This window comes from Monodon monoceros, unplaced genomic scaffold (genome assembly GCF_005190385.1).
Source record: "Monodon monoceros isolate NGI ecotype Baffin Bay Population unplaced genomic scaffold, NGI_Narwhal_1 Super_Scaffold_22, whole genome shotgun sequence".
NCBI classification, from domain to species: domain Eukaryota; kingdom Metazoa; phylum Chordata; class Mammalia; order Artiodactyla; family Monodontidae; genus Monodon; species Monodon monoceros.
This window is the reverse complement of record NW_021703779.1, coordinates 121,705,385-121,720,483: the sequence shown is the minus strand read 5'-3', so window position 1 is coordinate 121,720,483 and position 15,099 is coordinate 121,705,385. Positions and strand designations below refer to the sequence as shown.

General features: G+C 41.6%; 1 pseudogene; it reads right to left on the bottom strand.

The window, feature by feature from the left end:
* LOC114905914 overlaps nt 1-15,099 on the bottom strand; it is a 124,406-nt pseudogene that overhangs the window by 81,261 nt on the left and 28,046 nt on the right.

Below are 15,099 nucleotides of genomic sequence, written 5' to 3'. Positions count from 1 at the left end.
AGAATGTAAAAAGATAAATATGTTCAATAACATTTCATGAACACCTTCCTGTTTTTCTATATAACCTTAATAATGAATAATTTAACAAGTTCTGTATCATTCTGGAGTGAAAATGATTCTAAAATTTAATTTGTTCTATATTTAATTTTTGTTCACTTTATTGTATAAGCAGCATAGAGCTATTTAGTCCATCTTTTCAACTATTCTCTTGTAATATATTCTATAACAAATGTTTTAGTAGATATAAATTGCCTTCTGAAAGGATGGTATGAATGTACACCGCATAAGTGTTTACGTTTTCATGATGTATTTACATAGTGAAAAGATACTGATTATATCTTAATCTGAGTTGCACAAATTGATAGTAATGCTGATGAATTCTGTGTGTATTATACATATGTACATAATTTTGTTTTAATTGAGTATTCCCTTACCCACACATACATTTGTTTCTCTATATATCAGAGGTTAATTACATATTATTCACTGTTAATCCAGAAACTTTAGCCATGTTATATCTGACAGGAAACTTTTCCATTAACCAGTGATAAGCCCAATATAAATTAACTTAAGTAACTTTATAGACAGTAAGTATTAATGGAAATTACAGATTTCCAATAAATATACAAAGGCTTTAAGATCAAACACGACTAAGCTAAAAACACCTGAGTGATGATAATGTGGGAGGAAAATGGGAAGAGAAAAAGTAACTCAGGTAAAGGGTTCTCAGAAGTAGCCCTGATAATTTGTCCTCATAACAAATGGACATCTAGGAAAGAGCAGCAAGAGAACAAGCTGTTCTCTAGAAAAAGGTGAACTACCAACACTGACTCAAGGAGAAATAGAAAACCATGAGACGTATAATCATTGGAAATTTTCATTAGTATTAAAAATTCTGTAATAAAGCACCAGGTTATTGTTAATGAACATTCTAAGGATAAATAATTTGTACAGGTTAGAGTTTAAGAGTAGAGATCATGAAGAGCTGCCAGACTCATTTTATGAAGCCAATTCAACCTCCATACAAAACCAGGTAAGGATAATCTAAGAAAGGAAAATCACAGGCAAATTTCATACTAATTGAACACTTTTGCAAAAATCTAATATGCAGAATACCCAGTAACACATTTATGTAAATAAATGTTTAGCCATAAACCAAATATAGGATTATTTGTTCTATGTATAAATGCCTATATAATACATGTATTTAAAAATGTGGATAAGAAGGCACATCTAGCTTCAGGAGAGCCGTTAAATCTGGACAGAGATGAAGAAAGGGATCAGGGATGGTAATAAAGTAGGTTTCAACTGTGTATCTACTTTTTTTTTTTTTTTTTGTGGTACGCAGGCCTCTCACTGTTGTGGCCTCTCCCGTTGTGGAGCACAGGTTCCGGACGCGCAGGCCCAGCGGCCATGGCTCACGGGCCCAGCCGCTCCGTGGCACGTGGGATCCTCCCGGACCGGGGCACGAACCCGTGTCCCCTGCACCGGCAGGCGGACTCTCAACCACTGCGCCACCAGGGAAGCCCTGTTTTTTAATATATAAAAATCCAAAGCCAAAACTGCAAATGTTAACATTTGTTCAGTGTGAGTTTAGTCACATATGTTTATTATTCTTTGAGCTTTTCTATGAGTTTGAAAACTTTCATAATGAGGATTGTGAATACAGACAGATATGTACTATTGGTCTCCATAACAGGAGCAAGTTCAAGTGATTTCCCTCCTGAACCCACTCTAGTCAGGTTGAGAGGAAGAAAAATTGTAGACAGCAAGTATAAATAATGATTTCAAGAAGTTTTAATATAAGGGGGAACAGAGCAATTTGGAAAAAGCTGGAGGGAGATATAGAGTCTCAAGGAAGGTTCGGTAAACATGACAGATATTATAGCATATTTTATGCTGAAGGGAAATATGTAATAATGAGAAAGATAATTCAAGAGAGGGAAGAATTTCTGGAAGTATGTCCTCAGCTAAGTGAAGGGGAATGGGAATTACTCTAGTAAAGAAAGTCAACTGTAGTAACGGGAGAAAAGAGAGACAGATGCAGGGAGTTTGATAATGATGCTGGGGGCTTGTGGAAGGTGCCTTCTGATTGCTTGTCTTTTCTTGGTGAGGTAGGAATATGTATAGGGAAGTAGCATATGGAAAAGTGGTAGTACTTCCAGGCAGCATTAAAAGTGCACTTGAGGATAGGTGTTATGACTTTTAAGTGAGTTCCACTGGCATGATTGTTTTCCACCAGCCATGTTCAGCTGCATGAGTGTAGGTGGAGAATAGTCTAAGTTAAACAGGATTTTGTTTTTTCCTTGATGGCTAGAGAGGGCAAGGGGAACAAGAAATTTGAGTGTATAAGCATGTAAGTGATTATAATGACTGACCTTGGAATTGACGCCGAGGAATGAGGGAAATAAGAACATGAGGTGGGTGAAGGATAAGCAAAAGGTGGCAGGATCAATGGATTAGAGGTCCCAATGGGGGCTAAATGTGGTTAAAAGTGTGTAGTAGAGAGGGTGACCTGAAAAAACAGGGGTTGTTGGTCACAGATTGAGATTTATGAAATGGAGTTTATGGAGGGGTGGCAGTTGACTGGCAATGACACTCTCTAGGATAGCATTATGGGAGTGAGTGGCGAAGGTGGGGTGGAGAACAAGATCCTTTGGTGAAGAAGTTAAGAAACTGAGGCCTGGGTATTGGGAAGATCATTCATGGGGATATTAAAATCAAGGATTATGACAGGAGCCGTGACAGGCTTGTGGTCCTAGCCAAGATGAAAGATCCCCATATTCCAGGTCTCCTCTCTGACAACTAAAAATCCCACAACAAAAGGAAAATGGAAGGCTCTAAAAGTCTTTAAAAGGTTGAAAAAAGATTGCATAGAGGCTTTGAGACTTGAGGAATGACATGGCAGTGTGTTCACTCGGTTTCCTTATTGTTTCCATGTATCCTAAACAGGGCACTTAAGCCTTCAACCCAAACCAATAACAGGCACAGATAAAAATGATTTTTAAAAAGCCTGTTCCTCCAAGCCAAAGGACTTGAAATGTAATGGCTTAAGAACAGAAAATCTTTTTGACAATACCCATCTGGCTCCAGCCAGACACCAATGGCAAACGCACACCCCCTCTCTGGTTTCAGCTCACCTAAGCAGGAAGCCGATATTCCCAACATTTCCCCACACACCACAGAAACAGCCAGCAAGTGTCCTGGTTCCCCCAGTGATGCAGTATTGGTGAAACCAAGAGATTTGATGATCCAGCCCGTTCTTAGAAGCAGGTGATGGTCTGATTGCCCGGCTAAGTTAGTGTAGGTGCAGTTGAGTAAGGAGCTGATCTTCCAACCCCTACGCAGTAGAATTAGGTAATACTCTTGACTGTCAGCAAAATTCAGCAAGCTAAGCTTCAATTCCCACCTAGCAGCAAGGAGACTTCGTGAGGATTCGCGAGTCAGAGCAAATGAGCACTCTTCTTCCCTCCCACCTGTCCCAGGTGTCAGCAGGATCCAGCAGGTAGCTGAACATCGACCCTGAATTGGCAGCAGCAAGACTCAACAGCTGGTGTGAGTAGAGTGGACACGATGATGTCCCCCACTGCTGGTGTCAGTGGGGCCCAATGGGGAACTTAACATCCACACCCAACTGGTGGCAACAGACTGAACAATGTGGTATGAGGCAGTGCTAGGCAGCATGCCTGTGCTTCTCCCTACCCTTGTGCCAGTGGGTAAGAGACCGAGTACCCACACCCAAGCAGCATCAGTGAGGTATAAGGAGGTGTTGCAAGAGGAGCTTAACAACTTTACTTCCCCCTCCCTCGGTGGCATGAGCCCAGTGTGGAGCTGAGCTTACACCACAAAGAAGGAACAGGGCATTGTGAGTTGGTGCCCAGCTTCTGTGAAGGGGTCTAGGCCAAGGGGTGAGCGGAATTTCCACTCCATCCATGTGTAATGAGGCTCTATGAGTCAGGACTCCACTTTTGCTGCAGAGGTGTTGGTGACGCCCAGGGGGAAGTTGAACCCACGCACCCACCAGAACCTTGAACTGCACCTTAACAGGGAAATTCCCTGCTAAGAGGAAATATTAAATATGATCCAAAGTATTAGAATTCGACATCTTTCTTAGTCTGTTCAGACTGCTATGACAGGATACCATAGATTAGAGGGCTTATAAACAATAAGAATTTCTCACCTTTCTGGAGGCAGGAAGTCCAAGATCAAGGTGCCAGCAGATCTGGTGTCTGGTAAGGGCCTGCTTACCTGGGTCATAGACGGCAGTCTTTTCACTGTGTTCTCACGTGGAGGAAAGGGCGAGTGATCTCTCTGGGGCCTCCTTAATAAGGGCATATATCCTGCTCTGCCTTTATGTCCTCATCACTTCCCAAAGACCTCACCTCCAAATACCATCACGTAGGGGATAGGTTTCAACACATGAACTTCCGGGGGATACAAACATTCAGTTTATAGCAACATCCCAAAAAGCCAGGATACAAAAATAAAAATTACCCATCATCCCAAGAACCCGGAAAAAACAATTACAACACAAATGAGAAAAAAGCAATCAACAGATCCGAAAGGCATATAGTGTGTGTTCTCCAACCACAGTGGAATCAAAATAGAAGTCAAAGACAACTGAAAAAACTCTAAAGACTTGAAAATTAAACAACACTTCTAAATAATCCCTGGGTCAAAGAATAATTCTTAAAGAAAATAGAAATACATAGAGCTCAATGATAACGAAAATACAATATATCAAATTACACAGGAGGCAGCTAAAGCAGTGCACACAGGTAAATTTGCAACACTAAATCCTTGGATTAGAAAGGAAGAAACACTCAAATCAGTAATTTCCTACATTGAGAAATTAGGAAAGTAAGAGCAAAATAAATTCTATGCAAATAGAAGAAAGTAAACAAAAGGAGCAGAAATTAGTGCATTGAAAATTAAGAGTTATAGAGAAAAGTCAATGAAACAAAAAAGCTGTTTTTTAAAAAATATCAGTAAAATTGACAAACCTCTAAAGAGACCAACAATTTTTTTTTTTTTTTTCAGTACGCGGGCCTCTCACCGCCGTGGCCTCTCCCGTTGCGGAGCAACAGGCTCCGGACGCGCAGGCTCAGCGGCCATGGCTCACGGGCGCAGCCGCTCCGCAGCATGTGTGATCTTCCCGGACCGGGGCATGAACTCGGGTCCCCCGCATCGGCAGGCGGACTCTCAACCACTGCGCCACCAGGGAAGCCCAACAATTTTTTAAAAGATAGAATTCCAACATTAAGAATGGAAGAAGTAATATCACTGCAGATCCTGCAGTCATAAGGATAATATAAATGATAATAAGGGAATGTTATAAACAAATCTACACACGCACATAAATTGGAAACTGAGGAGAAATGGATAAACTTCTTGCAAACCACAAACTCACAAACTACTGAAATTCAACCAAGATGAAACAGGCAATTGGGAGTAGTCCTCTAACCATTAAAGAAGTTGATTTGCAATTAAAGAACTCCTGCAAAGAGATCTCCAGGCCCAGATGGTTTACAGGAGATTTCTACCAGATATTTAAAGAGGAATAGACTGCAAATTTACAATTTCTTCCAGAAAGTTGAAGAAGAATCACTCCCTAACTCACCTTATGAAGCTAGGGTTACCCTAATATCACAGAAAGAAAAAAAGGAAAAGGAAGAAAAACTGTAGGTCAATATCTCAAACAAAGCTGCCAAATTCATCAACAAAATATTTGAAAATCGAACATGGCAAAGAATAATTACCATGAGCAAGTTGCTTTTATTCTAGGTATGCAAAACTAGTTCAACATTGAAAGGTCAATTAATGTAATGCACCATATCAACAAGGTTAAGAAGAAAAACCACATGACCATAGCCATTGTAGAACAAACATTTGATAAAATCCAATGCCTATCATAATTTAAAAACAAACAAACAAACACAACTCAGCCAACCAGGAACAGAAAAGTTTCTTCATTCTCACACATAGCCCCCTACATCTCAAAACCAGCAATGGCACATCAAATCCTTCTCACTTTTGGAATATTTTTGACTTACCCTTCTGCCGCGTCTCTCCTGCCTCTTCCTTTGATGCGTCTCTGACTTTCTTTGGCCTCCCTCTCCTACTTATATCATGTGATTACTTACATTGAGGCCACCTGGATAATTCAGGCTCTCCTCTTAAGATCATCTGATGACCAACCTAATTACATCTGCACGTCCTTTCACAGCAGTACCTGGTTTAGTACATGATTGAATAACTAGGTGATGGGAATCTTAGAGATTTAGACTTATGTCTCAAAAATGGCAATAAGTGTCAAATTCAGACAAATCTCCATATGGACAGGGATAGGAAGTCTTACTGGATGAATCCTAATTAAGTTTCTTCCTTTTTTTCTATTCCAATATTTACTAAATATTTACTGAATGAATGATATGTACTCAGGTTGTGTTAGATGAAATGGATAAAGTTGTGAATAAGAAACATCCCCTGCCCTCGTGGATCTGGTATTCCTGTGGCAAATACCAAGAGCTAAAATTCTGTGATGAATCCCAAGAAGCGAACAGATGGAATGCAGGAAGAAGAGTGCATTGGGCCGGGCGCCGCGATAGCTAAAAAGAGGGGAACCTGAACCAGTCTAATGGAGAACAAAGTTTACAATCTACAGTTCTCCAACGCTGGGGAAGCTGATGACTTCCACAATCATTTCAGACCTAAGGTTACATCTAAGAAATGGTAGGCAGGTATAGAAGTCTTCAGGCAGGGTATGTGAAGGTTGGATAGAGATCACAGGGATTTCCAAATACTTAAAGAGTATAGCTCTATAGGAGAGGTTTTGACGGGAGGTTGGAAAAGTACCCGTAATACTCCAGGTTTCTGGTCCTCAGTAAACATCCTTGCTATGTTTCTTATTTGAAATATATAAGATAAACATTTGTATTTCATAAGCAATAACTTTCAAAATTATTCTGAGAAATAATATGGCAAGAACTGTTGATAATAAATTAATCTTTCTTTCTTTTGTTCTTTCGTTCTTCCTTCTTTTAACTGTTGAAGGAAGAGGGGGAAGTTGAAGGTTAGGTAACATTTAGTTATACAAACAGAACAACTCATTTTCCTGTGACCTCCAGGCACTTATGTAAGTGTCCATCATTTACAGGAACCAGTGCAGTGCCCAGTTTACACAGTTCACACTATTGGGATCCTATTTTTCCTCCTAAAATGAATCTTCCTCAATAACCACTTTCCTTTTTATTTTTAACTTCCTTTAGGAGGAACAGCTTGGGGTGAGGAGACATTTCACCATGGTGCCAAGTGAAAGGCTCCTGAAGGAAACAGTGGGAGTGACTATTTTGACATTGACCGTACTGCCTTAAAATAAGTTTTTGATGAAACAAAAAAAAATGGCCCATGAAAATAAGATCCAAGCCAGCACCAAACATCCTGGTGCCATCTCAGGAAACCACTGTACTTACTGCACATATAATCTAACTGTCTACACTCAAAAGGTGCTAGAGAGATTGTTTTAGGTATAATGTGCGTCATGATTACTTTCAAAATGACTTAAGGCTTAGTCACACTTAAATAGTGCAAAATGAGACAAGATTAGACAGAGACCATTTTAATACTCAGTTCACGTTTTGCCTCTTCCAGGAAGTCTTCCCTGACCCTGCTCCCTTTCAGCTGTTAAAGCTGAGTCATGTGCCTCTTCCTTTGTCTTACCATATGGCCTTTTGCTTCTATCTACTACAACACGTGTCTCCTGAAGGTTGGAGGCTGCTGGTAGTTTAAGATGGTCTTCAGCTTCAGGAGATGCTGCTCATTTTGTGGCAGGTCAATAGATGTTGCTAAATGCTTGGCATAGAATAAGTACTTAGTAAATAGCTGCTCACAGTCATAAGTGGGCACAGAAATAGGCCCTGAGTTTCTTGATAGTGAAGGAAATAAAGGAGCCATAGTGAACTATAAAATTTGAGGACCCTTTTTTCTCTATTCTTACTTGATCTTTCAGAACCAGGTGCACAGGAAACCACATCCTCTTTTTGGAAACACACTCCTCTCTCAACCTCTTTGACAATGTACTGTCTTGGTTTTCCCTCTACCTCACTGCTTACTCTTTTTCACCGTCTGTTATTTTTTCCTCCTCCTTATAAAGGTTGGAATTCCTCTCAACTCTATCTTTGGCCACATCTCCCTCTGTTTTTTTTTTTCCATAAGTGATCTCATTTATTCCCATGGCTTTAAGCATCAGTTACATTCACAAATCTCAAAGGTATATGTATAGTCCACATCTCTCTTTTGAATTCCAAACTCAAATATTCCATTGTCTACCTATATCGCTAATTGAATATCTAATGTTTATCTCAAAAGTAATATTCAACATTCAACATGGGACTGCTTATTTCCTTTTCATTCTCCCAAGTCCTTTCTCCATCCCTCCAACCTTCTCAATAATGGCAGCCATGAAAATGCTCCTCCCAGACATCTAATTACAAGGAGTGTAATTGACCAAGTGCTCAGATGTTGAGCTCTGAAATCCATCCACGTATTTGTGCAGAGGCTTTACTTTTCACAGACAGCTCCCAGCCAATGGCTGAGTGCAACAGGATTATTAAAGCAGGCATATTTATGGGGGATACAGGATTCCTCTGATAGATAACTTTGGCTTAAGAATTCCCTTATGACCTTGCTCAACATTCCTTAGGCTGCACTGTCTGACGTGCTTACACTCAAACTTCCTTCGTCCCTTCTTTCCTCCACTCTAGGGCAAACCTACACTGGTATCTCTCAGCCCTTCTTAGCTCCTTCCTCATTTCTTCTCACAAGTGTTTACCCTAGTAAAATCCATGCATGTTTAATGCTATCTTGGACTCTGCCTTTTAGAGGACCCAGGTTAATAAAAGTGGTACCAAAAATAGGGTAGTCTGAGAAACAGGCAAGAAGATGAGGTTTCGGTATTGGCTTATCCATTGCCCAGCAGATGAAAAGGTGAGGTCTGTTTGGTAGGTAAGGCATAGGTAGTCCCTAGCACAAGTTGATGACTCAATTGCAAAATATTTCTCAACAGGTGATTTGGGAAAATATCCCAGTGCAGGAGACTTTTGTGTTAGTGTAATGATGTAGGTGTTTGGAGAATACTGTACATGTGCACAAAATAGCAGTTGGCTGGTTAATGCTAAGTTGTATCCAACGACTGCAGAAGGATAGTGAGAGAGTGAAAGATGTTAAGAAGCAATTAATAGCTTAGTGTGAGAGCCAGAGACCCCTGTTGATTGGTGGTAGCATATAAAGTGGCCCTTATCACATATAGTGCAAGAGCAGACATAGGGGAACATCAGGTTGAAGACCCAAGTGTGAAAGTACCAGAGATCCAGAGATGTTTCAGTGGTTAGCCAAAGATGGTCAGTTATGCAAAGATCAGAGTCCTGGAGTCCTGACACATGGCATGAAGATATACCCTGAGGTATGCAACTACTTGACACCTAGAACTTCTAGGGTTGCAAAGGTAGCTCATACCTCCCCCCAAAAGAACTAGTACATCTGCTATGTTGTAAGATTCACAAGGCAACTGGTACCTCCCTCAGGATCTGCTCCCACCTCCTCTCTTGGCTGCTAGTCCCATAGCCAGACTTAAATCCCAGTATAACCTGACTGGAGATATGCTAGGTCTATAAGGAAGGGAAGATATATGTGTGAAGAACTAAAATAATCAGCATGGCTCAGGGTCATACCCCTAAAATTGGATTTTGAAGGTACTTGATCAAGAGGACCAGAATGTGAGACTGGATAGGCAATAATTTGTTAACTTGAGGATACTGACTTGGACATGGGACACTCTCGCCAGGTCCCAGAGGATGGAGCAAACTTGCTGTTGGGGGGGCTATCAGAAGCCAGGAAAAAGCTATGGTCAATACTTAATGGAAATACCCGATTAGCACTGGAAAACAGTGGAGGAAGGAAAAAAGGCTGTTAAAACTGGGCATGTGAATCTGGAAGATCAGAGTCTTATGATCCAGGGAAGGCCCAAGTGGACATACTATTTGCCAAGGCCATCAGGAATGTGCTGAGAGAAGGGCTCCAGCATCACTAAGGAGTTCAATGCTTATTTTATTTTGCAAGCCAGGAATGATGGTAGAAAAGGCAGTCATGGAGCTTAACTTATTAATAAATATCCATGAGGATGATGGGGCCTAAAAACAACAGAGATCAGGTTGCAGCACTTAAATGCTAGAACCCATGATACCACAAATACCGTGATGACCAACAAGGTCTGAAGGGCAGCCAAGGGCACTTGACCCATAGGGAGTCAGAGAAATAAGTTGAGCACAGCATCTCTAGAGGCAAAGTAGACAAGCAACCAACAAAGGTACCACTTAATATCTATAAGTAAAAATTTTTTAAAATAAGATGGAGAAGCAAGAGGCTGAGTGTAGTTGACTCGATAAAAAGTCATGATCTCTTGCTTAGACCTGAATCAATGTTCAGATCTGGAATCCAGTGACTGAAGAGATGGACAGGTCCCTAGGAAGAAGACCCCTAAATACCATGGCAATATATATCCCATGATGATTCTCAAAGTCTTTCCCCCAAAGGACCTAGGGTCTTTGACTTAGGTGACTGTACAGTGAGAAAAGGGTAATAATAAGACATGTATAGTACTACTAATCACAGTGGACATTGATACATGGAGACCGTCAGTGTCATCACACTCTCTTCTCCCACTAGACTGGTAACTTAGAAGCCAAATAACAAATAGAATACTGGCTAAAGTATGGCTCACAATGGGCTCACTGGGTCTACAAACATACCCGTAGTCATTTTTCCAGTCCCCACATGCACAACTGAAATTGATATACTTGAAAGTTGGAGTAAGCCCTACATTGTGTCCCTGGCCTGTGAAGTAAGAACTATCAATATTAGGGAAGACCAAATGGAAACCCCTGAAATCACCTGAAAATGATACTAAATCAGAACAATATCTTACCATCACGACAGAGGGTATGGCTGAGATCAGTGACACCATTAAAAATCTAGATAAAGAAGACATGGCATATATATACATGGAATACTACTCAGCCATTAAAAAGAATGAAATAGTGCCATTTGCAGTGACATGGACGGACCTAGAGATTATCATACTGAGTGAAGTAAGTCAGACAGAGAAAGACAAACACCATACGATATCACTTATATGTGGAATCTAAAAAAAGGGTATAAATGAATTTATCTACAAAACAGAAATAGAGTTACAGATGTACAAAACAAACTTATGGCTACCGGGGGTAAAGGGGGAGGGATAAATTGGGAGATTGGGATTGACATATACATACTACTATATATAAAATAGATAACGAATAAGGACCTACTGTATAGCACAGGGAACTCTACTCAATATTCTGTAATGGCCTGTATCAGAAAAGAATCTAAAAAAGAGTGGATACATGTATATGTGTAACTGATTCAATTTGCTGTACAGCAGAAACTAACATTGTAAATCAACTATAAATTTTATTCCAAAAATTTTTTTTAAATAATAAAAAATAAAAGGATAGAGGAGTGGTAGCCTTTATATCTCTGTTTAATTTTTCAATCTGGAACCTGCAGAAAATGGATGGATCCTGAAGAATGACTGTATACAATCACAAGTAGTAATCCTGATTGCAGGTACTGTGCTGGACATGATATCTTTGCTAGGACATACTAATAAAGCCTCTGATGCATTCCATGCCACCATTGATTTAATGAACATATTTTTACATTCTAATTAGCAAAGAGTATCAGAAATAATTTTCATTTATGTGGGATCAACAGCATTCATTTATAATGTGTCACGGCTATGTTAATTTTCTTGCACTGTTATAATATAGTCTGAAGAATCTGGACCATAGAACATCACACTGATCCACTGCATTGATAACGTCATGCTGATGTGACAGGGCAGGAAAGAAGTGACAAATAGACTGGAGGTCCTGTTAAGGCACATGTACTCCAGAGGGTGGGAGATAAACCCTAATAAATTTTAGGGACCTGCAAATTCAGTGAAAGTTTTACATTTCCAGTGTTCAGGGACATGTTGGGATGTCCCCTCCAAAGCAAAAGACACATTTCTGTATCCATCTTGAATTCCCCATCACAAAGAAGGAAGCACAGCATTTTGTAGCCATCTTTGGATTCTGAAGGCCTAGAATTCCATACCTGGGAGTATTGCTCTACCCTATACACCTTTGGACATGGAAATCTACCAGCTTTGAGTCAGACCCAAGGACAAAAAGGCAGTGGAGCAGGTCTAAGCCAGAGTGCCATTATCCTTGTCACTTGAGCCACAAAATTAAATAAACCCTATAGTGTTGAAGATACAAGTACTGGGAAAGGATGCAGTTTGGAGCATATGCTCCAATGGGATATTCACAATATAAGCCCTTGGGATTCTGGAATAAGGCTATGCCATCCACAGAAAAGTATATGACTTTTTTTTTTTTTTTTTTGTGGTACGCAGGCCTCTCACTGTTGTGGCCTCTCCTGTTGCGGAGCACAAGCTCCGGACGCACAGGCTCAGCGGCCATGGCTCACGGGCCCAGCCACTCCGCGGCATGTGGGATCCTCCCGCACCGGGGCACGAACCCGCGTCCCCTGCATCGGCAGGCGGACTCTCAACCACTGCGCCACCAGGGAAGCCCGAAAAGTATATGACTTTTAAGAAACAACTCTTGGAGTATTACTGGGCTCTGGTAGAAACAGAACACTTGACCATGGGTCACCAAGTAAAGATGCATTCAGAACTGTCCCTTCTGTTGGACTCAACAAATTATACACTCAGACACGCCTAGAAGCAGTCCATCATGGAATGGAAATGTACATCCTGCAATCAACCCAAGCAAGACAAGAGGGCACAAGTTAGCCGCATGAACTGGTAGCCTAGAACTTTTGCTACCCAAAAGAGTTGCACCAGTGCCCGTCCTTGGCTTGCAAAGGACTCCTGCATGACTGACTGGAAGAAGAGGAAAACTGGGCTTCCCTGGTGGCGCAATGGTTGAGAGTCCGCCTGCCGATGCAGGGGACGTGGGTTCATGCCCCGGTCTGGGAAGATCCCACATGCCGCGGAGCGGCTGGGCCTGTGAGCCGTGGCCACTGGGCCTGCGCGTCCGGAGCCTGTGCTCCGCAACGGGAGAAGCCACAACAGTGAGAGGCCCGCGTACCGCAAAAAAAAAAAAAAAGAAGAGGAAAACTCCGAACTTGTTTTATGGATGAGTCAGCATGCTATGTGAATGAAAAGCAAAAATGGACAGTGGCAACATAGCCATAGCCACATTCACAGTGGCTAACCTTACAAGATAGAGTAGAGCAAAATCATCCCGAGGGTAAGATGTGCACCTGGTTATCTACTTTGTGTAGAAGGATAAGGGGCCTAAGGTGAGAATATATAGATTCCTGGGTAGGGGTCAGCGGACTAGCTTTCTAATCTGGGGCTTGGAAAGACAAAGTCTAGAAGACAAAGACAAAGAGGTTTAAGGAGGAAGCATGTGGACAGACATACGGGAGTGGGCATGAAGTATGAAAACATTTATATCACACATTAATGCTCACCAGGAAGTATTCATCACAGAGAGGCACTGAAAACCATGTTGATGAAATGACTCAGTCAGTTGACATTACTGGCCTTTCTCATCAGCCATCCCAGAAGTAGCATAATGGGCATTTGAATGGAGTGTCCATGGTGGCAGACATGGAGGTACATGTGAACCCAACAACATGGACTTCCACTGACATAGGTATTGCTATCTCTGAATGTCCAACATGTCAGCAACGTAGACCAATGCTGAGCACCTGGTATGACACCATTCCACAGGGAGATCAAATGGCCACATTGTGGCAAGGTGATGACATTGGGCCTGTCTATTCTGGAAGGGCCAACATTTCATTTTCATAAGAGCAGATACTCATCCAGACATGAGTTTGCTTTTCTTCTTACAGAATCTTAGCCACTATCTGTGGGCTTATGGAATTCCTGGTCCCTAGGCCTGGTATCCCACACACAACATAGCATCTAACCAGAGTATCCATTTCACAGAAAAGGATGTGCAGGAGTGGGCCCATGACCATAGGTTCCACTGGCCACATCACATACACCACCATCCAGAAACAGCTGGCTGTGTAGAACACTGGAACTACCTTCTAAAGATACAACTAAAGTGCCAGGTCAAAAGAAATCCTTTGAAAGGATGGGATGTCATCCTTTGCAATGCAGTGTACTAGACTGCATTTATTAAATCAGGGGCCTCTATATGGCACTGTGTCTCCCTTATGAAGGTACATGTATCTGGGAACCAAGGGTTTGGCAGCAAGTTTGGCCTCACACCACCACTCACAATGACCCACTGGGGAATTGTGTGCTTCCTGTCCTCATCATTCAGGGCTCTGTGGGGTTGGAGGGTCTAGTTCACAAAGGAGCCACGCTCTTGCCAGGGGACATAAGTAATGGCAAGCTACGGCTGCCACCAGGACCCTTTGTATTCATTATGTCCAAGGACCAGCAGGTAAAAGGAAGAGTCACCATACTGGCATGTACAAGCAGTCCTGATCATCAGGCTAAGGCAGGGATTCTTTTTCCCCACTGGGGCCAAGAGGATTACGTGTGGATCCCAGGTGTTCTCCTGGTACCTCCTGGTACTCTCTTGCCCCACTGTAACTGTGAATAAACAAGTGCAGCATCCCCAGACTCAGGTCTCAGAGCACTCAAGAATGAAGGTTTGGGTTACATCACCAGGTAAGCCACCAAGACCTGCTAAGAAGATAGCTCAGGGCAACTTGTTCCCCAACCCCACCAAATTGGGCTCAGAACACTTCCAATCCATCAACAGACACTGTTGGATTTCCCTCCAATAATATTCCTTAAAACCATCTACTTTTCTCATTTCCACTTCTCCACCTTAGTCTAAGCCATAATCATATCACATTTGGGTCACTTGAGAGCCTCCTAAATTGTTCCCTTTCTCTTTTCCTGCTACAATTCACCTACCCTACAAGAGACAAAGTGACTTAAAAAGAATACATCAAATTTCTTCTATGTGTTTAAAAACTTCCAGTGCTTCCTTACCAATTTTA